The sequence below is a fragment of the Dipodomys merriami genome, unplaced genomic scaffold (assembly GCF_024711535.1).
Source record: "Dipodomys merriami isolate MVZ:Mamm:240054 unplaced genomic scaffold, mDipMer1.0.p SCAF_64, whole genome shotgun sequence".
NCBI classification, from domain to species: domain Eukaryota; kingdom Metazoa; phylum Chordata; class Mammalia; order Rodentia; family Heteromyidae; genus Dipodomys; species Dipodomys merriami.
Genome location: NW_027206224.1, coordinates 2,966,131 through 2,990,456, shown reverse-complemented (window position 1 = coordinate 2,990,456; position 24,326 = coordinate 2,966,131). Strand labels below are relative to the sequence as shown.

Genomic DNA, 24,326 nt, shown 5'->3' with positions numbered 1-24,326 from the left:
AAGTGGGAAGAACAAGAGAGTGGGTCTGATTGCAGGATGGCAGGCTTATTCTAAGAAGGGCCTGAGGAAGGGCCATACCCTTGGCTAGAGAAACAGACTGCTCTTCCCCTCTCCCAACAAAATGTCCATGATCCAAAAGAGAGAGTGTATAGGCAGGACCTTGCTTACTCTCTGAGTCTACTCTGGTGTCCCAGGACCTGTGGTAGTAGCACAGCAGTGGGACAGCAAGTACACAGAGGTGTCACAGGGAGTGCATGTGTACCTGTACTCAGGAAGAGCTAACGAGGTGCCAACTGTCCCAGGGGATAGGGATAACCCAAATCTCTGTGGAGCCCTATCCCCCTAGTGCTTTAAGGCTGTGTAAAGAGGTTTGGCTAGTACGTTAACCACCTGCTGGGGAAGCCACACTGAGCAGAAGAAAAACAAAATAAACGACCAAAAAAAAAAAAAAAAAAAAAACCACAGCAACAGGAAAGCATACAGGAAACACCTGTGAGTAGATGCAGGTGGCTCACTAAAGACATGGGGTACGGGGTAGTGACAGGCAGACAGCCATCACGTTGACCTAACTTTGTGCTCCCCCCTTTTTTTTGTTTGTCGTAGGGCTTGAACTCTGGGCCTGGGCACTGTCCCTCAGCTCTTCAGTTCAAAGTGAGCACTCTACCACTTAAGCCACAGTGCCACTTTCAGTTTTCTGGTGGTTAATTGGAGATGAGCCTCACGGACTTTCTTTGCCCAGGCTGGCTTTGAACTGAAATCCTCAGATCTCAGCCTCCTGAGTAGCTAGGATTTCAGCCATGAGCCACTGGCACCCGGCTCTTAACTATGAAGGGCAACTTAGGCAGGACTGACTGTGCAGCTCAGCTCAGCTTTTTGCATGGTTACCTGGGATGGCATGGAGTAGATTAAGGCAATCAAATGGTAGAAACCAAGCCAGCACCCAAATCTGGCCACAGCTTGGGCCTTGTCCATGGGCTCTTGCAAGAAAGTTGCAATTCCAGAACCACCACTAGGTGCCCCTCAGAAACTGAATCTTGTGGACAAGAGGCCTACTGGTAGCCCAGGTGGTGGAAAAAGAGGAAGTGGACATTGGTGTTGACCAGGTCCTGGGAAAGTACATATGGGGTGAATGGGCCAGCACATACTCATAGCTCAGTCCACAGGATAGGGCAGGGCTTGGGCGAAAAAATGGAAAAATGTCATCATCCCAGACAGGGTTCACTGGAGCCATCACTGAAGATCCGTGCTCTCTAGTGCTGAAAAGGAACAGAATTCCCGTCTTCCACAAATAGGGTGCTAAAGCCAGAGCCTAGTATTCAGCTCTAGCACAGCCAGGTGAAGAACTAGCATACTTAGTACAACAGAGAGAGAGAGAGAGACCTTTCTCTGTGACTTGGCTTACTTTGCCCAGGGACCCTGATCTGTCAGATGGTAGAGGGCAGGGAGAATCCTTTTATAACTACACCTCTCTTCAGAGGTCTCTCTCACAACGCAAAGCCGCCCCACAACTCTACCTCCTGCCCTGCTGTTATACAGGTTGGGTAGTTACCTGTTCCTGTTGCCCTGAACTTAGGACAGTTAGGAACCAGTTGCCCAGGTGATAGAAGATAGATACTATTATCAGAAGTAAAGGTACCCAAGTAAAAAAAAGTCTGTGCCCAGTTGTCCCGTGAAACCCGTGCCTGCCTTGGTGAAGGGACAGATGGAAGTAGGCCTCTAAGGTCTATGATATTGAGAAGTGCCCTATCATTGGCATCCATTGAAGCCACAGCTATGCATTAGTCATCATCTTCAGGGCTTTGCCTAAAGGAAACTGATATGTACATACTGTTAAAAAAAAAAAAAAGCCAGGCAATGTGGTCCAGGATACAATTTATTGTTGGTTGTTGGAGCTTCCTTCAGTTTCCCTTCCTCTTGCCCTCTTCCAATCTTACCTTTCCTCTTAATTCTCATTCTTCTTCCTCATGTTTTCAAAGCTGTAGAGAACCTAAAAAAAAACAAAAAAGAAAGAAAAGACATGTTTGTAAAGGCAAAGAAGCAGATGGGCTGGCACACAAGGAGAGGACTGCTTCTTTGTCTCGCCCACACAGCGGGGGTGCCTTCCTTGTGTGTTTCTGTGCCTGGTGTGTGGGTACAATTTGCTGAACCCCAGCCATGTATATGAATGTGACTTTCATCTGTACCCCCAGCTTTAAAATGTCCTATTGAGATCATTCATAATGACACTTGCGCCATGCCCCCTACCCTTTTCAACTTTAGGTTTTTTGTTTTTTGTCCAGAGAGGGTTTTGTGGTTTTGCCAGGGGCCAGCCTCAGACCAAGATCCTCCTACCTACATCTCCCAACTAGACATGAAATGTCCCATCATGTCCAGCTTGTTGAGTGTGTGACAGAGAGAGGAGAGAGAGAGAGAGAGAGAGAGAGAGAGAGAGAGAGAGAGAGAGAGAGAGAGAGAGAGATTCATAGTCTTAAAGAGTCTCATAGACTTTACTGCTGGGCTGACTTTGAATGTGATTCTCAGATCTCAGCCTCCTGAGTAGCTAGGATTACAGGGGTGAGACACTGGTGCCTGGCTCTTACTAACCTTTTGCTTGGTCTGGTCTTGAACCATACTTCTTCTGATATCTACCTCTCAAGTAGCTGAGATTACAGATATGTACTTCTATGACTGGGCATTTTAAACAGCCCTATTGAGAGTTCACATATTAAACAACTCAACCATTTAACAGTACATAATTATGGGTTAGGAATGTGGCTTAGTGGTAGAGTGCTTGCTTAGCATGCATGAAGTCCTGTGTTCAATTCCTCAGTATCACATAAACAGAAAAAGCCAGAAATGGTGCCATGGCTAAAGTGATAGAGTACTACCCTTAAGCAAAAGAAATTCAGAGACAGTGCCCAGGCCCTGAGTTCAAGCCCCAGGACTGGCAAAAAAAAAAAAAAAAAAAGGTATAATTAGTTGTATGCTGGTGGTGCATACCTATAATCCCAGCTACTCAAAAAGCTGAGTGAGATCTAAAGATATCTTTTCAAAGCTAGCCCAGACAGAAAGTTTTTTTTGTGTGTGTCTCTTTTCTTTTTTGGTACTGGGGATTGAACCCAGGATGTTGTACTTGCTGGGCAAGTGCTTTGCTACTGAGCTAAATCCCAGCCCTGTGAGACTATTTCCAATTAACCACCAGAAGACCAGAAGTGGAACTGTGGCTTAAAGTAGTAGAATGCTAGCCTTAAGCAAAAGAGCTTAGGGACAATGCCCAGGCCCTAAGTTCAAGCCCCATTACAACAAAAAAAAAAGTGCATAATTAAGATCTATGCATTCGTATCCAACACTCAGGATGTTGAGGGAGGAGGATTGTGAGTTCAAGGCCAGTCCAAGCTAACAGCCATACCCTGTTTCAAAAATCCAAGGGCTGTGGAGCTGGGGGGTGTGGTCAAGTAGTAAAATTCAGTCTAGAAAAATTGAGATCCTAAGTGCAAACCCAAGTATCACCAAAAACAAATAAAAAACAAAAGAGTTGGGGATGTAGTTGTGTGGTACAGTGCTTGCTTAGCAGGTACGAAGCCCTGGATCTGATCACTAGCATGGCAAATAAATAAATAAAATTGAATGGCTTTTAACATATTCATAAAGGTATATAGCTATCACTACAATTTTGGCATATTTTCATCAATGGAAAAAATTGCATTGAAATCCCTTTGCACATCTAAAGTTAATACAAAAATTTAATAAAGTAAGATTAATATAAAATGAAATTGCATCTCTTAGCTATTATTCCCAAGGCCCTTGCATTTTCCTCCACCCTATTCCCAGTCCCAGACAACTACTAATCTATTTTCTGTCTCTGTGATTTGCCTATTGTGGATAGTTCTTACACATAAAATCAGGTTAGGTCTTTCCTATTTACCTAGTTCTAAGGATCACCTCAGAACTTCCCTAGTGGTTCAAATTCAGTGCATCTGGCATAGGGCCAGACAGCATTTGATCAGACAGCATCTCTCTCTCTCATTTTTCCCCCCATGTTGAAGACAAGGTCTCCCTAAGTAGCTCAGACTGTCCTTGAACATTTTATCCTCCCATCCCCTGAGTGCTGGGATAACAGGTGTGTACCACCCAACTGCATTTCCCTTTTAGCCCTGGTACTCAAGGCCACCTACTTGGTGAGTAGTCATAGTAAGTGGCCAAAAAATGTCTTTTGATGAGTACTGATAAAACCTGTCTACTTTTGGCTCCCTATATCTAATTCCTCACAGGATGGTTTTGTCTTATTTCAAAAGCAACCTGAAAGCATTTTGAGGATAAAAGTATAACATATTCAATGGAGAAGTCTGGAAATTCAAAACATTTCCCCCTAGGGACATCATTCTTCTCCATTATTACCTAGCCTAAAGCATAAACCTTGGTCCTGAGTAGTTTGTCAGTAAACACTTACAATAGATTAACTAGTCATTATTCAAATACCACTGTAATCTGCTGTCCAAATTGCCTTAAATTTCTACCACTAAAGCCCTTTGAATTGAAGCAATTGACATCAACTTGATTTAGGGACAGAAATCTTTTCATTCCCCTAAAAAAAAAATCACATAGAATTTGAAAAAGTAGGAGACTGGAAGGGTATGATTCAAGAGAAGCACACATGCTTAACATACTTGAGGCTCTGTGTTTATTTCCCAATATTAAAAACAAAAGAGTGGCAGGGAACAGGAAGTAGGGGGACCTAGAACTCATCTGATAGTTCTCTCTCCTCCATTCAAGGTAGGCTTAGAGGTGAAGCATCCCCTCCAGAGAACTGCTATAAAAATAAAAATGTTGAGCTGAGTACACTTATAATTTCAGCACTTGGAAGTCTGTGGTGGAAGAACCACTGGAGTCTAGTTCAAGATTTAACTGGGGTAATATAACGAGACTTCATCTCAAAATAAGAAAGCAAGAAAGGAAGGAAGGAAGGAGGGAAGGAAGGAAGAAAAGAAGGGAGAAAGGAAAGAAGGGAGGGAAGGAGGGAGGGAGGAGGCCATAGCCAAGTATTGTGTGAGGATACTGAGCAACCCCTCCCTCCCTCCCTCCCTCCCTTCCCTCCTTTTCAGCACTTTTAATTAGCTTATATTTGTTATATGTTTATTAGCTTATATTAGAGGAGGACTTCATTTTCATCACTTTCAGAAATTTGAGACAGTCATGTTGTATACCCTAAGCTATCCTAGAACTCACTTTGTAGCCTTACGGACAGGCCTTGAACTCATAATTTTCCTGTCTCCTCCTGAATGCTGAGAATATAGGCAAATGCCACTACTCCAGGTTTATTTCTTGAATTCAGCACAAAACTGGGCCTGGCTTATCAAATAGAACTGTGGATATCATTTGAAAAGGCAAACATGAAGGTATCTTGCAAAAATGAAAAATGTATTTCTGCAGTCATCAGTGACTGTAATCCTAGCTACTCGAGAAGATTGAGATCTGAGGATCTCAAAGCCAGCCTGGGCAGAAAAGTTCATGAGATGCTTATCTCCAATTAACTACCAAAAGGCCAGAAATGGCACTGTGGCTCAAAGTGGTAGAGCACAGGCCTTGAGCACAAAAGCTCAGGGATAGGGCCTAGGCCCTGAGTTCAAGCCCCAGGACTGGCACAAAAGAAGGAAAAAATGTACAGATGTGATGAATTACTGAAGTATAATCAATGCATGTTTGGAAAATACAGATGAAAACAAAAATTATCCTGCTTCCTAAGCATAGGATATAGTTCTAGGTAAAATCTTTAAAACTTTAAAAGTCATTTGAGCTGAAATGTGAAAGACAAATATAGCTTTCATAAGGGTCTAAAGAAAGCAGACATTAATAAGGAAAAAAATTCCTGTGGTCTGGGCAAGCTACGATGTGGAAGTCTTTAAATGTTAGGAGCAAGTGGTTGGTCTTGGCAGTTGATATCAGTAGACACTGAAAACTTTCCAAACATTTTATAAAGTTTAGTGTCCCTATTCTACTCCTAGCCCAGTGATGTGGGATGATCTGTTGTCCTCAAACTCTTATATAATTTTATGCCCTTCATCATGGATGGCTCTTTACCTTACATGCCTTTCTCTTGCCTCGTGATGCCTTGGCAATACTTTAGATTCAGCTGAGATGAGATACTATTAGAGAATGATTTGTTCCTTCTGTGAGTTCATTTCTTCCTGTTACAAATATCCTTCCACTATTTTTCTTAACCACTTTTACTAGTTAACACATCTTAAATCATCTTTAAATATTCATACCTAAAGCTACATACACTAGGGAATCCAATAAATATGTACTGAACTAGGGTATAGCTGTAGCTCAGAGGTAGAATGTTTATCTAGCATGTACAAGGCCCTGAGTTCAATCTCCAGGAAGAAGAAAAAGAAAGAAGAAGAAAGGAGAAGAAGACAAAAATGAAGACAAAGAAGAAGGTATTTGCTAAACTGGATATTTCACATTTGTCCTTTATAGAACAGGAGTATTTATGTATAACTTTAGGCCTTACACTGAAGTTTAGATTCTTCCCATTGATTATGTAGAAAACACATTTTCCTCCATTTGTTGATTCTCCGGTATAGAAGGTCTAAAAAACAAAACATGTAAATGATCACAACTATGCAAGACTTATATGGAATTATAAAAAGGGGTTGCTAGGCCCCAATGGTTCACACCTATATTCCACAGCTAGTCAAGAGGCCTTTAAGATATGGAGGACCATAGTTCAAAACCAGCTGAGGCAGAAAAGATTTGGAGACTCCCTTTCCAAAATAACCATAAAACACTGGGCTGGAAGCATGGCTCAAGTGGTAGAGTGCCAGCCAAGAAAGCAAACCAAGTGAGCTTGGAGCAAACCCCAGTACTACAAAAATAGGGAGGTAAGAGAGTCAAGAAAGCCCTTAGAAATATAGCCATTTGGAAAAACACAGCACAAGAAGGAAAGAAAGGTTTCCAAGGCCAGGGAAATCCTAGTCAAACTTAACTGTTTTAGCCAAGCGCTAATAGCTCATGCCTGTAATCCTAGACTTAGGATGCTGAGATTTGAGGATCACAGTTTGAAGGTGTACCTCAACTGGTAGGGTGCCAGCCTTGAGTGAAAATAATAAGCAAGAGCACAAGGCAATGAGTTCAAGCCCCACCACCAGCACCAATAAAACAAATTAAATAAAGAGAATACGTAACTGATTCTGCTAGGTACCAATGGCTCACACCTATAATCCTAGCTACTCAGGAGGGTGAAATTGGAGGATTGTGGTTCTAAGCCACACTTGGCATGGCAGGAAAGTTCAGGAGGCTCTTATAAACTACTACTCAATAAACTACTCAGAAAAAGCCAGAAGTGGCATGGTGGCTCAGGTGGTAGAGTGCTAGCCTTGAATAAAAATAAGCTCAGGGACAGCACCCAGGCCTTGAGTTCAAGCCCCAGGACCCCGCCCCCCCCCCCAAATAAAGTAACTGATTCTCTAAATGAATCAAGAATGATGAAATATATCAGAAGGTAAAGTTGAGAGTAAGGATAGGAAAGCCAAAAATACATAATAATAGTTTACATTGATTATATAATTACGATACCTACAGTTATGCCAGCTTTGTTTTTCTTTAATAATCCTAATCACTGTCAAATACAATTATTCATCTTTAGACATCTATATTTGAGTTGCTACCTAATTTACTTAAGATCATAGAGATACTAAGACGCTAAGACAAGACCTGAATCCAAGACAATCTGACTCCATCCAGACAAGGTGACAGTAAATGTTTAAGTTATATAACTAACATTTTAATTTAATTAATGGTTCAATAAAAGCTTTTTAGTAATCTGCCTTCTCAGATTGTTCGCCTATAGGAAAATCACAATTCTCCCTCCCCACCTCCACCCCCAGTACTGGGTATTGAACCTAAAGCCTCTCCCATGTTAGGCAAGTGCTCTAATCACTTAACTACAACACACCCAGACCAACAGCATGCCTTTTGCCAGCATGAGGGTACTGGTCCACTTGCCAGTAAAGCAGCATTCTGATTATCCATCAAGCTATGCAGCACCTGACTCTTGAGGAATCTGCTCTTAGGATATAAACCATTTTAGGTTTCTGGTCCTGTCTGTGAAGCTAAGGACTAGTTTATAGTTCATAAATATATATATATATATATATATATATATATATATATATATATACACACACACACGCATATGTACATACAAACATGTATTTGTGTGTGTGTGTGTGTGTGTGTGTGTGTGTGTGTGTGTATGGGAGGGAGGGAAAAAGAGCAAACCTTTATTCCTTCTTAGGACAAGCATCTGAAATTATCCTTCCTTTTCTTTCTTTTTTTTGGGTCTGGTCGTGGGGCCTGAACTCTAGGCCTGGGCACTGTCCCTCAACTCTTCAGCTCAAGGCTAGCGCTCTACCACTTGAGCCACAGTGCCACTCCCGGCTTTTTTCTTTTTGCTTATGGGGTGCTGAGGAATCGAACCAGGGCCTCATGCATGCCAGGCAAGTGCTCTACCACTGAGCCACCTTCCCAGCCCCCTTCCTTTTCTTTTTCATGACAGTATTGGGACTTGAATTCAGGACCTCATGCCTTCACTTGGCTTTTTCACTCAAGGATGGCACTCTACCATTTGATCCATTTTTTTAATTTTTTAATTTTTTAATTTTTGCTAGTTACTTGAAAATAAGTCTCACAGACCTTCCTGCCTGGGCTGGCTTTGAACCTCAATCCTCAAATCTCAGTCTCTTAAGTAGCTAGGATTACAAGCATGAACCACCAGCACCTGACTGAAACAAATCACAGAATGGGCTCTCATTTTTCTTAAGTAGCTTATTTAGGAACAAATTCACCTTATTTTTCAGTTCTAGGGATCAAACTCATGGCTACATCCGTGCTAGGCAATTAATTGCTCTACCACTGGGCTACATCCGTGCTAGGCAATTAATTGCTCTACCACTGAGCTACATTCCTAGTTCCTATGTTTATTATCTGAACTGTTTCAATGGCTCTCATCATAGTACCATTCCCTCTCAGTTTTTTTTTCCTTGCCAGTTGTAGGGCTTGAACTCAGAGTCTGCATGCTGTCCCTAAGCCTTTTCACTTAAGGCTAACATACTACCACTTTGGGCCACAGGGCCACTTCCAGTTTTCTGGTGGTTAATTGGAGTCTCAGGGGTACTTTTCTACCTGGGCTGACTTTGACCTATGATCCTCAGATCTCAGCCTCCTGAGTAGCTAGGGTTACAGGCATGAGCCACATGCACCAAACACTGTTTGTTTCTTTTCAGCCTGAAATATTTTTTATTTGGCTTTTCATTCTTTGATTCTTGGAGATGATTACACAAAGTAGAATATATAAGGATTTCCTATAAGAAAAAGAAAGACATCCTTTTATTCCTTCCTAGTGATTTTCAGCTTTTTCTTAGCCCATTTAGGTCAGCACTTCATCTTTAGAAAGCAGATTCCAAAGGCCGCTTGGACCCCATTCCTAGCTCTAACATGCCTCAGAGGTCAAACTGTTGTAAATATAGTTCATACACTGGGTAAATACGGTTGAGGTTTGTTTCTCTTCAAAGACACTACATTATATTTGCCCACGTTAAAAAGAGATATTCTTGTAGGTTATTCTTAAGATGATTTGAGATAAAACACTTTACCACTTGAGACATATCCCATCTTGTTTTTGCTTTTGTTTTCAAATAGGGTCTTATGACCCGGCTGGCCTGGACTGTGAGCCACATACTCTTGCATTTTCCAACCATATCCAGCTTTTAAAAAAAAATTGCTTTGAGGGGCTGGGAAGGTGGCTCAGTGGTAGAGCACTTGCCTTGCAATGCATGAGGCCCTGGGTTTGATTCCCCAGCACCACATAAGCAAAAAGAAAAAAGCCGGAAGTGGCGCTGTGGCTCAAGTGGTAGAGTGCTAGCCTTGAGCTGAAGAGCTGAGGGACAGTACCCAGGCCCAGAGTTCAGGCCCCACAACCGGACCCAAAAAAAAAAATTGGTTCGAGTCTTGAAATCTTTTTGCCTAGGCTTCTCTCAAGTTGTGATACCCCTAACCTCAACTTCCCAAGAAGCTGAGATACAGCTTTGAGTCACAAATAGATTTATTTTTGTTGGTGTAAGGCTTGAACTCAGGGCCTGGATGCTGGCTCTGAGCCTCTTTGTACTCAAGGCTAGCACTCTACCACTTGAACCATAGCACCACTTTCTGTTTTTGAGTGGTTTACTGGAGATTACAAGTCTCATGGGGACTTTTCTGCCTGGGCTGGCTTTGAACCGTGATCCTCAGATCTCAGCCATCTCAGACTCCTGAGTAGCTAGGATTACAGGAGTGAGCCACTGGTGTCTGGTGACAGATTTATTTTTAATTGGACTAGTTAGGATCAAACCCAGGTCCTTGTGCATGCTAAGCTGTCATTTACCATTAAGTTCCATCCCCAATCCATAAACAAAATATTCAAATGCAAGTCAGCATTATTATTACTTTTTTTATTTTTTACCGGTCCTGGATTTGAACTCAGGGCTTGGGCACTGTACTTGAGCTTCTTTTGCTCAAGGCTAGCACTCTATCACTTGAGCCACAGCACTACTTCTGGATTGTTGTGTTTATGTGGTACTGAGGAATGGAACCATGCATGCTAGGCAAGCACTCTATAACTAAGCCACATTCCCAACCCAAGTCAGCATTATTATTGTTATCTAAGTTCTAAAGTGTACCAGGCTCTATTCTTTTTAGCAAAGAGAATGCAAAACACAAATATCCTAGAAGTATGTTTGGTAATTTTTTTTTTTTTTTGTCAGTCGTGGGTCTTGAACTCTGGGCCTGGGCGCTGTCCCTCAGCTCTTCAGCTCAAGGCGAGCGCTCTACCACTTGAGCTACAGTGCCACTTCCGGTTTTTTCTGGTGGTTTATTGGAGATAGGAGTCTCTCGGTCTTTCCTGCCCGGGCTGGCTTTGAACCGAGATCCTCAGATCTCAGCCTCCTGAGTAGCTAGGATTACAGGCCACCAGTGCCCGGCTGGTAAATTTTTTTAAATCCACCTTATCCTTATACTTGAGACTTAACATGTGTACATAAAAGACAAATGGGAGCCAGGCGCTGGTGGCTCATGCCTGTAATCCTAGCTACTCAGGAGGCTGAGATCTGAGGATCATGGTTCAAAGCCAGCCCGGGCAGGAAAGCCCGTGAAACTCTTATCTCCAATAAACCACCAGAAAACCAGAAGTGGTGCTGTGGCTCAAGTGGTAGAGCGCTAAGGCTTGAGCTGAAGAGCTGAGGGACAACCCCCAAGCCCAGAGTTGAAGCCCCACGACCGACCAAAAAAAAAAAAAGACAAATGGGATAATTTTGCTTCTAGAAAAAATGGGGACGGGCTGGGAAGGTGGCTCAGTGGCAGAGTGCTTGCCTTGCATGCATGAGGCCCTGGGTTCGATTCCTCAGCACCACATAAGCAGAAAAAGCTGGAAGTGGCGCTGTGGCTCAAGTGGTAGAGTGCTAGCCTTGAGCTGAAGAGCTGAGGGACAGCGCCCAGGCCCACAGTTCAGGCCCCACGTCCAGCAAAAAAAAAAAAAAAAGGGAGGTCATATGTAAATTTTCCAAATACTATACACATTTCTAGAATAGTATCTCATCTAGGGCAAGCAACTGGAATGAGGAGAAAACTTGGGTCATGTTATATCTGTACTTAAGTAGCTGAAAGTTAATGGGAAACACATACACACCCACTGAACCATCTAGTTTAAACTGAAGATCACAACCATAAACCATGAAATGGGTACTCAGTGCCCCTACAAAGGACTTGTTTTCTCTTTCTCTTGCATTTGCATCCATCTAATACCCTTATTATTAGAGGAAGCATCCTATCCAAGGTCTCTTCTCCCATTTCCTTATATCCTTTATTTTTTTGGGGGGGGGTCCAGTCATGGGGCCTGAACTCTAGGCCTGGGTGCTGTCCCTCAGCTCTTCAGCTCAAGGCTAACACTCTACCACTTGAGCCACAGCACCACTTCCGGCTATTTTTTCTGCTTATGTGGTGCTGAGGAATGGAACCAAGGGCTCATGCATGCAAGGCAAGCGCTCTACCACTGAGCCACCTTCCCAGCCCCCTTATATCCTTTAGAGGTCAAGTAAACGTCTCTCCTGTGCCATTCATCTTTCTTCCCTATTACATCACTCCCAACAGTGCAGAAACCTGCTCAAGATGCTAGTTGCTGGTGGCTAACACCTGTAATCCTAGCTACTCAGAAGACTGATCTGAAGATTGTGGTTCAAAGCCAGCCAGGCAGTAAAGTCTGTGAGACTTCTATCACTAATTAATGACTAGAAGCCAGAAGTGGAGCTATGGCCCAAGTGGTACATCACTAGCCTTGAGCAAAAAAGCTCAGGGATAGTGCCCAGGCCTCGAGTTCAGGCTCTAGGACTGGTGGGGGGGGGGGGGGGAAGGGGAGCTCAAAAAACATACTGTCTTAAATATCTCTGGAGCTCAGTAGTAAGAACTTACTTAGCATCACAAGGTCTTTGGTTTAATCCCTAGCATGGAAGAGGCAAAAACCCTTTACAACACCTCACATCCTTTTTGACTATCCCTAAATTTCTGTGCTTACCTCACTGAAAATCTTCTCTCAAGTTGCCTACATGTACTGTCTCTATTTTCTCGTGTTTCTGCTCATTTTTTATCCCATTCTAGTTAGATTAACATCCATGTATGACCCACCTGAATCTGTCCAAGATCACCAAAGACATTCTCCAGTCATCCAACACAAGCTACGCCTCTGGTCCAAGATTAGAACTCTCAACCCCTTAGCCAGCTGAAGCCTCCCCACTACCAGAATCTTCTGCCCTGGGATTCCACAACTGATTTGCTCTTAGAATTTCCTTTTCTTCAAGTCAAGGATCATATGCTGACAGACCGCACTATGGTTGAAATCCAGTCACCGAGTTTAAAAACTTCTCATCGAGTTACCAGCACCTACAATTCTGGAGATTTTACATTTTCGAAAACATTTCTCTTTCCTTTGTGGGTAAAAGACCCCAGTATATCAATATTGGGCCAATATTCTCACAAGAACAATCAGCTGAATAGAGGAAAAGCATCTCCATTGGCGCTGAATGAGTCTAACGAAAGGGAGTTGAGGATTAAGCCGCATTACGGTAAAAACACTAAAAGACACTCCTTCGGGAGCCACCACAACACCTGGCAATCGGCCCCGTTAACTTCAAGGTCTGGCTGGGCGGGGTCCGCAGGCACTTCCAGGGGAGGGGGAGGAGCCAAAGGACTCCACCCACCGGGAACTTAACAGCTCCCGGGCAAAGACGAGAAATGAGAAAGGCAGGTTTTAAAACAGAAACTACACGGCGTCAAATACTCAAAACTCCTTTCCGCTAAAGGTGACTGTAGTGCACAAGACTCAAGTGGTCTTCTGCTATCTCTCCAGGCTGAAGTCGCCTGGGAACTCCCAGAGTAGGCCCTGGTTCCCTCTGACCCGATTTCAGGAGACTCTTTTTCTAGGGAGTGAGATCTTCAGAAGCCTCTAGGCAAACACAGCCCTTCTTGCAGTCACTCGAGAGCACTGGACTCCATACGAGAAACAGCAACGCACAGATACCCGCTGGGCCTCACTCGGTGGCGGGCCACTGAGCCGCGGTTGACGGGCGGGTCCCAGTAGGGCGGAGACTGGGCGGGGCCGGGCCTAGGAGCCGCCCATGTCCCACAGACGGCCCCGCGCGCGCTTCCTCTAGCCACCCCCACTCCTCCAACTCCTAAGGGGTTTAGAGGGCCGGAGAGAGCAGTTTGGGAACCAGGTCAAACAGGCAGGAATCCGAGACGGCCCCGAGACGACGGTCCCCACCCAGGAAGCCCCACCCAACGGAAGACCGGACGCCACCACGCCAGCGAAGTCCACGCGCGACCGGGCGAGGGCGCGGGAGGGCGCGTGCGGCGTGACGACGCGACTCGCGGTGCGTCCCGTGACGCCATCGCGCCTGCTTTTGAAAGTTGGCGCCCGGGGCCGCCTCCCATGCTGCCCTGCGCCAACCCCTCCCCTCACCTTTCCTCCCCCGCCCTCCACTCGCCGCCCGGCCGGCCCCCCCACCCGTCCCTTCCCTTATCAGCACCCGCGGCCCCGGCAGCGCCGACGCAGGCGCACTGCACCGCACCGCCGCCATTTTGTGTCCGAGCTTGTGGAGCGATTAAACCGTGCGCGGAGCTGCTTCTTTGGCGGCAGTGGCGGCAGCAGTAGCCGGTGCGGGCGCGCAGAGCTGGCCGGGGACGCCGGGTGGCCGGAGCGGTGGAGCGGCGGCGGAACGGGCGCCGCGGGGGGTGTGGCGCGGAGGTAAGGGGGCCCAGGGTGGAGGAGGTTTCGCGGGCCGCCTCTAGGTGTCACGATGGGGCCGCTCCGGTCGGCGCTGGCTGTAGCCCGGCGCCAGCGCCGCCGCCGGGGGGTGTTTGTCTCCCTCTACCGTCCCTGCTGCGGCGCGGCCGCCGCCATTGCCCGCCGCCGCCGCCGCGGCCCGGCCGCCCCACTCCACACCCGCTCGCTAGGCCTCCTGGCCGCACGCTAGGCCTCGGGCGGCGGCGGCGGCGGCGGCGGCGGAGGCCCGCGCGCCCGGCGACTCCATTTTCCTTCCTTTGTCTCTGCCCTCGAGGCCGGCACTTGGCCCGGCTGATCGCCCTGCCGCGGCCCGCCCTCTGCCCTCCGCCCCTCCCGCGGCGGGTGGCCTCAGCCGAGACTCGGTCTCCGCGCTCCGGCTTCCTTGCTCGCTACTCGTTTAAGAGTTCAGACCCTCCCGCGGCCGGGCACGCAACTGAGTCCCAGAGCCCTGTGGGTGTCCGGGCCCCTGTCGATGCGTCTCGGGATACCCATCCTCCAGGCCACCCAGTCCCGGAACCTACCTGGTTGCTCCGAGTGCTTCCCCAGCCGCCCGGCTGCTCCGCGGTCGCTCCCAGTCCGCGCGTCGTCGCCGCTGGTCTCCGTCTCCGCCGAGTGGCGCAGGCGGCGCTGCTGCGGCTGCGAGCACAGGGACCCCAGAGCTGCCGAGAGCTCCCTCTGCAAGGCTGGCTGAGCTATTCGCGCCTCGACGCCGCCCGAGCGGGCGGGGGAACGTGCGCTCGCCGCCCCCGCCGGGCCCCGCTGCGCCCCCAAACTCGCGCCAAGGCTCCGCGCGCGAGCGGACTTCGTGCCGACCCCATAGTTGGCAGAAAAGCCGAGTTCCGCCTCAAGTAGCATTTCTTCTGCCAGGCTTCCACTCTCTTAACCCCCTTGGAGAAGTAACAGCCTGTGTACATTCAGTGATCTCAAAGGGACTGAAACAATTTCGCTCTGATCTCAAGTGACGTGACCATCTGAATTCGGGAGTTCTAGGCTGGTTATTTTGATCGAGACGACCCTTGAGTCGGCCTCCGGTTTTTAATTGTCCTGGCGCTAAACTTCGTATACTTAGTACCTGATGCTCTAGGGCTAGGCATAGGCAGTTTCAGCCTTCGAGATTGTGCAACCTGATCTAAAGCGCCAGTAGGACAGAATGAATTTATTCTTGACTCAACTGGTAATTTGCCCGTACGCTGAAATATGAGGGTTGGTGTTGTAATTGAATCCTGGGTCATTGCAGATGGTTTATAAATATCTATGCCTAATGTAACTACTCTAATAGCTAGCCGACTTCCTGCATTTCTCCTGTTCGACATTAGTAAACATTCGAATACAGAGTTTTCCTACTTTCTTTGAGTACAGATCAACTAGGAAAGTGAGGATTCCATGTTTCCTATAGACAGGAAAAGAAGTTAAATTAGGGCATGTATTTAAAATTTACTGTCAGTAAGCCGTCCTGCATCATTAAAAAGCTTCCTATGTTGAATTGTTGAAGTTTAGTTCCCCTCCTCCAAACATACTACCTTTGTATGGTACAGGATAGTACAATATATCAACTCCTTAGTTTAAAAAAGGCTGGGTTAGCTCCATACACACTGGTTTGAAGTCTAGGCCTCATGCTTACTATGCAGCTGCTATACTACTTGAGCCACGCCTAGCATTGCTACGACTTTGTCGTCTATGTGCCGGATCTGAGGTTTGAACTCTGGGCCTGAGTGCTGTCCCTGAGCTTTTTTTGGGGGGGGGGGTCCAGTCGTGGGGCCTGAACTCTGGGCGTGAGTGCTGTCCCTCAGCTCTTCAGCTCAAGGCTAGCACTCTACCACTTGAGCCACAGCGCCACTTCCAGCTTTTTCTTTTTGCTTATGTGATGCTGAGGAATCGAACCCAGAGCCTCAGGCATGCAAAGCAAGCGCTCTACCACTGAGCCATCTTCCCAGCCCTGTCCCTGAGCTTTTTGCACAAGTCTACCTCTACCTTGAGCCACAGCTTCACATCCGGCTTTTTTAGCGGTTAATTGGAGATGAGCGTCTTACGGACTTTCCTGCCTAGGCTGACTTTGAACTGCCATCCTCAGCCGTCATCCTTCTGAGTAGCTAGGATTACAGGTGTGAGCCACAGTGCCCAGCTGTTTTGATATTTTTAAGAAAGAAAAGCTATGTTAATTTATGAGGTAAAGGTCTCCACTGTAATGTAATCTCAACCTGTAAATCCTGATAATGATCTGCTTCCGTATACATCTTTTTGAACATCCTTTTTTTTTTTTTTTTTAACTGAAACTAGGGTTAGGCCAATTTCTCAGGAGCCACATTAGAACCTTATTTATGCAACTTTTATTTTTTGTGGTACTGGGTTTAAACTCATGACTTTTGCTCTACTACTGAACTTATACTTTCAGCTCCCTCATCCGTGTTAGTGTGTGTGTGTGTGTGTGTGTGTGTGTGTGTGTATGTGTGTGTGTGTGTGTGTGTGTACTACTGGAGTTCCTGCTCTGCCCTCTCCCAAGTAAAAAGCAACTAAATGTGGCAGTATTCATGAAATGTTAGGCTTGGGACTAGAACTACTTTTTATTTATTTTTTATTTTTTATTGTGTTTAAGTGGTTACATAATTTCCCAAATCACAGTATTATGGGATAGTGATGCTCAGTTAAAATCACAAACACATTCTAACTTTCCTGGAGCAAATTGTCTATCACAGTCTGTAACATTTATGAGTTCTGTGAGCTTTGCGATACAGTTATTTCTTTCATGTTGGGTGGTATGTACATTTCTTTTGCATAGCATCAGCTGTTCCCTCTTTCCCACTTGTTCCCTCCCTCTAGAACTACTTTTAATTGATAAATAATCCACTTATGTAACTCATTGCATTATTTTATGTTTTCAATCTTTCAAACTTCTTTTTTTTTTTTTTTTTTTTAATTATTTTTTTGGTCCGGTTGTGGGGCCTGAACTCTGGGCCTGAGCACTGTCCCTCAGCTCTTCAGCTCAAGGCCAGTGCTCTACCACTTGAGCCACAGCGCCACTTCCGGCTTTTTTCTTTTTGCTTATGTGGTGCTGAGGAATCGAACCCAGGGCCTCAGGCATGCAAGGCAAGCGCTCTACCACTGAGCCAACTTCCCAGCCCCCAATCTTTCAAACTTCTGAGTGACAAGTGGCAGGTTTAAGATAAAGCCCACAGAGATTTAAAAATTAAAATGCAGCAAGTTTGTAATTGAGTCAAGAGTAATGCTTGTTTTCCCAGGTTAGAATTATGCTCTGCAAATCCTGTGTTGCTTTTATAGAGTCTGCTGTTCTATATGTGGTTTTGTTTGTACTAGTACTAGAGCTTGAACTCAGGACCCTTGCACTCTTACTCAGCTTTTTCTGCTCAAGGCTAGTACTAGCTCTACCACTTGAGCCATACCTCCACTTGAGCCGTACCTCCACTTCTGGTTTTGGGTAGTTAATTGGAGGTAAGAGTTTCATAGGCTTTTCCTACTTGGATTGACATCAAACCTTGATTCTCTGATCTCAGTCTGCTTGAGTAGCTAGAATTATAGATGTGAGCCACCAGCACCTGGCAGTTTCTTAGTCTTATGCATTTTGATGACTTAATAGTGTAGACCTTGGGCTGGGGAGGTGGCTCAGTGGTAGAGCGCTTGCCTTGCATGCATGAGGCCCTGGGTTCGATTCCTCAGCACCACATAAGCAAAAAGAAAAAAAGCCGGAAGTGGCGCTGTGGCTCAAGTGGTAGAGCACTAGCCTTGAGCTGAAGAGCTGAGGGACAGCGCCCAGGCCCAGAGTTCAGGCCCCACGACCGGACCCAAAAAAAAAAAAAATAGTGTAGACCTTATCCAACACAATTGCTATTCTTTGGGGTCTGTATGCCAGAAATTATCTTTGGGTTTTTTGCTTATTTTGTTGTTGTTTTGTCAGTCCTGATACTTGAACTCAGGGCCTGGGCACTGTCCCCGAGCTTTTTCTTTTTTGGGGGGGGGGGTCCGGTTGTGGGGCCTGAACTCTGGGCCTGGGCACTGTCCCTCAGTTCTTCAGCTCAAGGCTAGCGCTCTACCACTTGAGCCACAGCACCACTTCCGGCTTTTTTTTTTTTCTGCTTATGTGGTGCTGAGGAATTGAACCCAGGGCCTCATGCATGCAAGGCAAGCACTGTACCACTGAGCCACCTTCCCAGCCCCCGAGCGTTTTCTTCTCAAAGCTAGCACTCTACAACTCGAGCCTCAGTGCCACTTCTGGCTTTTTCTGTTTATGCTGGGCAGGCACTCTACCACTAAGCCACATTCCCAGCCCCAATACTTTGTTTTTAGTAGAAAGCTAAACCTAGAGAAAATAAATTTGGGATAAATGGGTTATATCAGGGAAACCCAAAGACTCTACTTGTTTAAATAGTTGTAGGAGCAAGATTGCAAGAATTTTGCCTGCATAAGAAAATTCTGCTTATTTACCTAAAGTTGTAAAAGATGCCACAAGATGCAAAATTGCTGGGCATCAGTTGCTCACACTTGTAAACCTAGCTACTCAGGAGGCTGAGATCTGAGGGTCATGGTTCAAAGCCAGCTCAGACAGGAAAGTCCATGAGACTCTTATCTCCAATTAACCACCAGAAAACTGGAAGTGACTCTTTATCTTCAAATCATCCCTGCCAGTATCTGTGTGTGTTCTTTCTGTGATATCATGTGTGAGTTCAGAGATAGGTCACTGGATATAGGCAGCTGACATATCTCAAGGGTTTTGATATAATTTTTATGCTTGATATTTATTTTGGCCCACCCTTAGAACTTTCAGTGGCATAAAATTCTCTTCCCATTGAAGTTTCTAGTGATACATGGACACCAATCAATACACAAGCCAGGCATCAGCACTCAGGAGGCTGAAGCAGGAGGATCTCAAGTTTCAGGCCAGCCCAGACTACATAAACTTTGACTCAAAATAACCCAAAGAAAGAAAGAAACAAACTAGTGGCTCACATCTGTAATTCTAGCTACTCAGGAAGCTGAGATCTGAGGATCATGGTTCAAAGCCAGCCTGGGCAGGAAAGTTCATGAGACTCTTATTTCCAATAAACCACCAGAAAACCGGAAGTGGTGCTGTGGCTCAAGTGGTAGAGGGCTATCCTTAAGCTGAAGAGCTGAGGGACAGCCCCCAGGCCCAGAGTGCAATCCCCATGATCAACACCCCAAAAAAAGCCTTGTGCTGGTGACTCACACCTGTAATCCTAGTTAGTCAGGAGGCTGAGATCTGAGGATCGTGGTTTGAAGCCAGCCTTGGCAGAAAAATCCCCTTGAGACTCTTAATTCCAATAAACCACTCAGAAAAAGCCAGAAGTAGAGCTATAGCTCAACTGGTACAGAACTAACTTTGAGCACAGAGTCTCAGGGACAGTACTCAAGCCCTAGGACCAGCAAAAAAAAAAAAAAAAATTTCTTGGATCAAATATACAAATCCTCTTTTGTGTTATAAGCTGCCTATCAACATAAGAGACTTTATTTAGCTTGGTCTGAGAAAGAATAATCTTTTTTTGTTGACTAGTTAATTATGAGATGAATTTCCTCTTAGTTTTTTTTTTTTTTTTTTTGGTAGGTCATGGGACTTGAACTCTGGGCCTGGGCACTGTCCCTGAGCTCTTCATCTCAAGGCAGTCCCTCTACCACTTGAGCCTCAGAGCCACTTCTGGATTTCAGGTGGTTAATTGGAGATGAGAGTTTCATAGACTTTCCTGTGTGAGCTGGCTTTGAACCATGATCCTCAAATCTCAGTCTCCTGAGTAATAGGATTACAGGTGTGAGCCATCGGCGCCCAGCTCCTCTTAGTATTTTATATACTAAATTCTTTGCAAACTTTTTTGTTGTTGAGGGTACCCTCAAACTTGCCAGCCTCCTGAGTGTTGAGATTACAAGCATGTAATACCAGAACCCAACTAATTATTTATTTATCAATTACATCAAATCTTTAGTTTGCTCTCATTTTATTCCATGCTGCATGGTGCATTTTTGTGAAATTCATATTTCATATAATTATTTCTTTTTGTTTTTAGAATGATTGTGGATCTAGAGACAAAAAACAAGATGCACTAGTAGACGGACTGCTGACCAGGGACTTCGTAGCTGGTTCTGTTTTCCTTCCTCAAACCAACTTTGCAGCCACGGAGCGGTAATTGCTATTTTCATTTCTTGCTCTAAAAAAAAAATGGGAATAATGAAAACTCCTGGACTAGAGGATTTTATGGGTAGTTCTTGGGTATAGGAGATAGAGGTTATTGGGTGATTGAGAGCTATACAGCTTTAGAGTAAGAGTCCTGGGTTTGAAACTGTGCAGTGTCACAAACTAGCTGAGTGACATTGGACAAGTTACTTAACCTGTCTAATTCTACAGTCCCTGTTTCAGAGAGAAAAATAAGACCAACCTCAGTGTGTTCTTCAGGTGAACAATAATGTATGTAACAGATTAAATTCCAATCTGATTGTGTGTGTAGGAAAACTCCCAAGAAGTTGTGGCTGTTTTTCTGTAGAAATTTTTGAATTGTGTATTTTGACTATTGGCAGATGACCTGAAATGTCTATGGCCTATGGCAATTTGTAATTTTAATGAGGAACAGAAGGAATGCTGTTTTTGGAGAAATTAATATTCTGGATAAGAATTGTCTTAATTCGAGCTAGTCAATTTAGCTGATAATTTTCTGCTATAAAATATAATGAGAACTTGAAACAGTCCTAATAAATGTTGTCGTCTGCTCTGCTTTGGGAATCTTTTTTTTTTGGTCAGTTATGGGACTTGAACTCGGGGCCTGGGCTCTGTCCATGAGCTCTTTTGCTCAAGGGTAGAGCTCTACTACTTTGAGCCACAGCTCCACCTCTGGTCTCAGGGCTGCTGGGAAGGTGGCTTAGAGGTAGAATGCTTGCCTTACATGCAGGAGGCCCTGGGTTACATTCCTCAACACCACATTAGCAGGAAAAAAAAGCTGGAAGTGGTGCTGTGGCTCAAGTGGTAGAGCACTAGCCTTGACCTGAATAGTTGAGGGACAGCGCCCAGGCCCAGAGTTCAGGCCCCATGACCAACAAAATAAAGTCTCAGGGCTAGCTTTGAAACTTGGTCCTTAGATCTCAGCCTTCTGAGCAGCTAGGATTACAGACGTGAGTCACTAGCACCTGGCTTACTTTAGGATCTTGAAGTAACTAAGTAGGTATAGATATTAAAAGTTTTTTCTCTGGGTTGGGGATTTGGCTCAGTGGAAGAGTACTTGCCTTTCAAGTACAAGGCCCTGAGTTTGGTCCTCAGCTGGGGGTAAGGGGGAGCTATGGAAGTGGTTTCTCTTCAGGCTTATACAAGGCACATCTTTTTATCCCTTAAAAAAAAAAAAGTGAAAATAATTGAAATTGTATAATGGCAAAAAGGAATGTGGAGGCAAAATTTTCAAATGCTAAAATTAGCTAAGCTTATATAAATGAATCATCTAAGTGACTACTAGAGTTTTTCTTAGAAGCTGTGCTAGAAGTAAATGTAGAGGGAGAAAGGAGGAATGAGAGCTCTATTATTCTTTAAGCTTCTGTTCTACAAATGAGCAAACTTGGTATCTTGCTAGATGGAAAGAACAAAGTCTGCTGTACTCATAAGATCCTGAAAAGAGTAATGATACTGATTTGAAGAACTAGTAAGAAATTTAGACTTAATAGTTTGGGAAATGTCAGATCTTTGAAATATGTTGATCACTTTTTTATTTTTTATTTCTTTTTGGGTCCAGTCGTGGGCTTGAACTCTGGGCCTGAACGCTGTCCCTCAGCTCTTCAGCTCAAGGCTAGCGCTCTACCACTTGAGCCACAGCGCCACTTCCGGCTTTTTTTCTTTTTGCTTATGTGGTGCTAAGGAATTGAACCCAGGGCCTCATGCATGCAAGGCAAGCGCTCTACCACTGAGCCACCTTCCCAGCCCCTTGATCACTTTTTTAATGTATGTGTGTGTTCCAGTTCTAGGACTTGAACTCAGGGTCTGGACACAATTCCAGATCTTTTTTGCTTCAGGATAGGGCTCTACTACTTGAGCTACAACTCCACTTCTGGCTTTTTGGGAGTTAGTTGGAAATAGGAGTCTGCTGTCCCAGCAAGCTTTGAACCATGACCCTTACCAGCCAGCCTCCTGGTAACTAGGATTACAGGTGTAAACAACTGGTGCCTGATATATATATCTACTGATATATATCAGTAGAGCAAGCGCTCTACTGCTTGAGCCACAACACCACTTTTCTACTAGTTTATTGGAGGTAAGAGTCTCATAGACTTTCCTGCCCGGGCTGGCTTTGAACTGTGATCCTCCGATCTCAGCCTCCTGAGTAGCTAGGATTACAGGTGTGAGCCATTGGTACCCACCCTGCCTGGTGCACCTGATGACTTTTTAGAGTCAAACTGTGACTCAAGTGGTAGAGTGTTACCCTTGAGCAGAAAAAGCTAATGGGCAGCAACCAGGCCCTGAGTTCAAGCCTCAGTACCAGCACAAGGGGAAAAAAAGAAATTATCATGTCTAGCTTATCTGTTTATATTCCCAGACAGTGAATCCACAGGATTAGCTTATTTGGAAAGCTTCTAAACTTAGGGGATAGTGAATAACTGGAAGAAATTAAAATATTGTAATATTTAGGTCTAGAGGCATGGTTCAAGTAGTGGAGCGCCCACCTAGCAATTTCAAACCTAGCTCCTGCCCCCTCCCAATGAGTGTGTGTGTGTGTGTGTGTGTGTGTGTGTGTGTGTGTGTGTGTGTGTGTGTGTGTGTATCATAGATATAGTTACATACAATTATATTTAACTAGTGGAATGCAAGCTATGATTTTCTGGCACATACTTATCTTTAACAAAATGAGGTGTGAATACCTGGGATTGGAATTCTTCTTTCTAAAGGCACCACAGGAGAAACACAGGAAAAAGTACTTTTGAGCCATTAAACAGTTTCTTAGTTTGTCCCTGTTGTAGTGTACTGAGATACAGAAGTTGGTATTTATTGCTTGCGTAAGTGTTTCTGTCAGAAAAAAATGTGTCTCATTGTCTTGAAAATGAACTGGACAACTTGTGGGTGGAGGGACTGGGAAGGTGGTTCAGTGGTAGAGTGCTTGCCTTGCATGCATGAGGTCCTGGGTTTGATTCCTCAGCACCACATAAGCAGAAAAAAAGGTGGAAGTAGCATTGTGGCTCAAGTGGTAGAGCACTAGCCTTGAGCTGAAGAGCTGAGGGACAGTGCCCCCAGGTCCAGAGTTCAGGCCCCACAACCGACCCCCCCCCAAAAAAAAAAAAACCACAACAAAAACCCAACAAGTTGTGGGTGGGAACAGGAGGGAAAAACTGGGAAAGAGTGGAGAAAGGAGTTATATTATCCAAAAGGAAATGTACTTATTACCTGACTTATGAAACAGTAACCTATCCCTCTGAACATTACCTTTATAATAACAATTAACTGGAGTGTACATGACAATTGGTAGATGACTAGACCAGATTGGAAGTGTTGTTATAAAGACCATTCTGATGATATAATTTAAAAGGAAAAAAGGAACTATCAGAGACTGGTTGGTCTAAAACCTTAAAAGTAAATTCTGTAAAACAATTTAGGAAGCAAATGTCAAATTTTAACTCATTTTTTCCTGTCATTTTTGCTTTATGTTATTGTTTCAGATATAATCTGGATTATGCTTCTACTTGTGCCTCCTGTAGCTGGGGTTAAACACATGCATTACTATGCCTGGCTTATTTATTGAGGTGAATTTTGATAACTTTTTGGACAGACTGGTACAATTTTTGCTCCTCAAGTAGCTGGGATTAAAATTAACTCAATCTTAATTAACAGTTTATATTCGTTTGTGTTAGTTTTCCTTCCAATTCCAGTCAAATACTAAATCCAAAGCTAGAGACCTATGACTCCTCTAATTCTGTGTGTGTGTGTGTGTGTGTGTGTGTTTGTTTTCATGGGTGCACTTGTGCACATATATATGTACACACATGTATGCAT

At 44.8% G+C, this 24,326-nt stretch overlaps 1 protein-coding gene and 1 long non-coding RNA gene across 5 annotated transcripts in view; one reads left to right on the top strand and one right to left on the bottom strand.

Annotated features, from left to right (window-relative positions):
• Nucleotides 1–1,855: 1,855 nt before the first annotated feature.
• On the bottom strand, nucleotides 1,856–14,973 carry LOC138815409 (uncharacterized). Of its 2 annotated transcripts, none has more exons than XR_011368314.1 (3): nucleotides 14,872–14,973; nucleotides 6,494–6,571; nucleotides 1,856–1,987 (listed from the first exon to the last, which is right to left on the bottom strand). It is a non-coding gene; the product is annotated as an uncharacterized lncRNA (long non-coding RNA). The 2 variants fall into 2 exon arrangements; XR_011368315.1 differs by lacking the exon at nucleotides 14,872–14,973 and adding an exon at nucleotides 12,694–13,531.
• Nucleotides 14,149–24,326, top strand: part of LOC138815407 (transcriptional repressor CTCF) — a 56,377-nt gene continuing 46,199 nt past the window's right edge. For all 3 annotated transcript variants that reach the window (XM_070004786.1, XM_070004787.1, XM_070004788.1), the window contains exons 1-2: nucleotides 14,149–14,311; nucleotides 20,377–20,492. The gene's annotated coding sequence lies outside the window, so the exon portion shown is untranslated. The remainder of the gene's footprint in view (nucleotides 14,312–20,376; nucleotides 20,493–24,326) is intronic.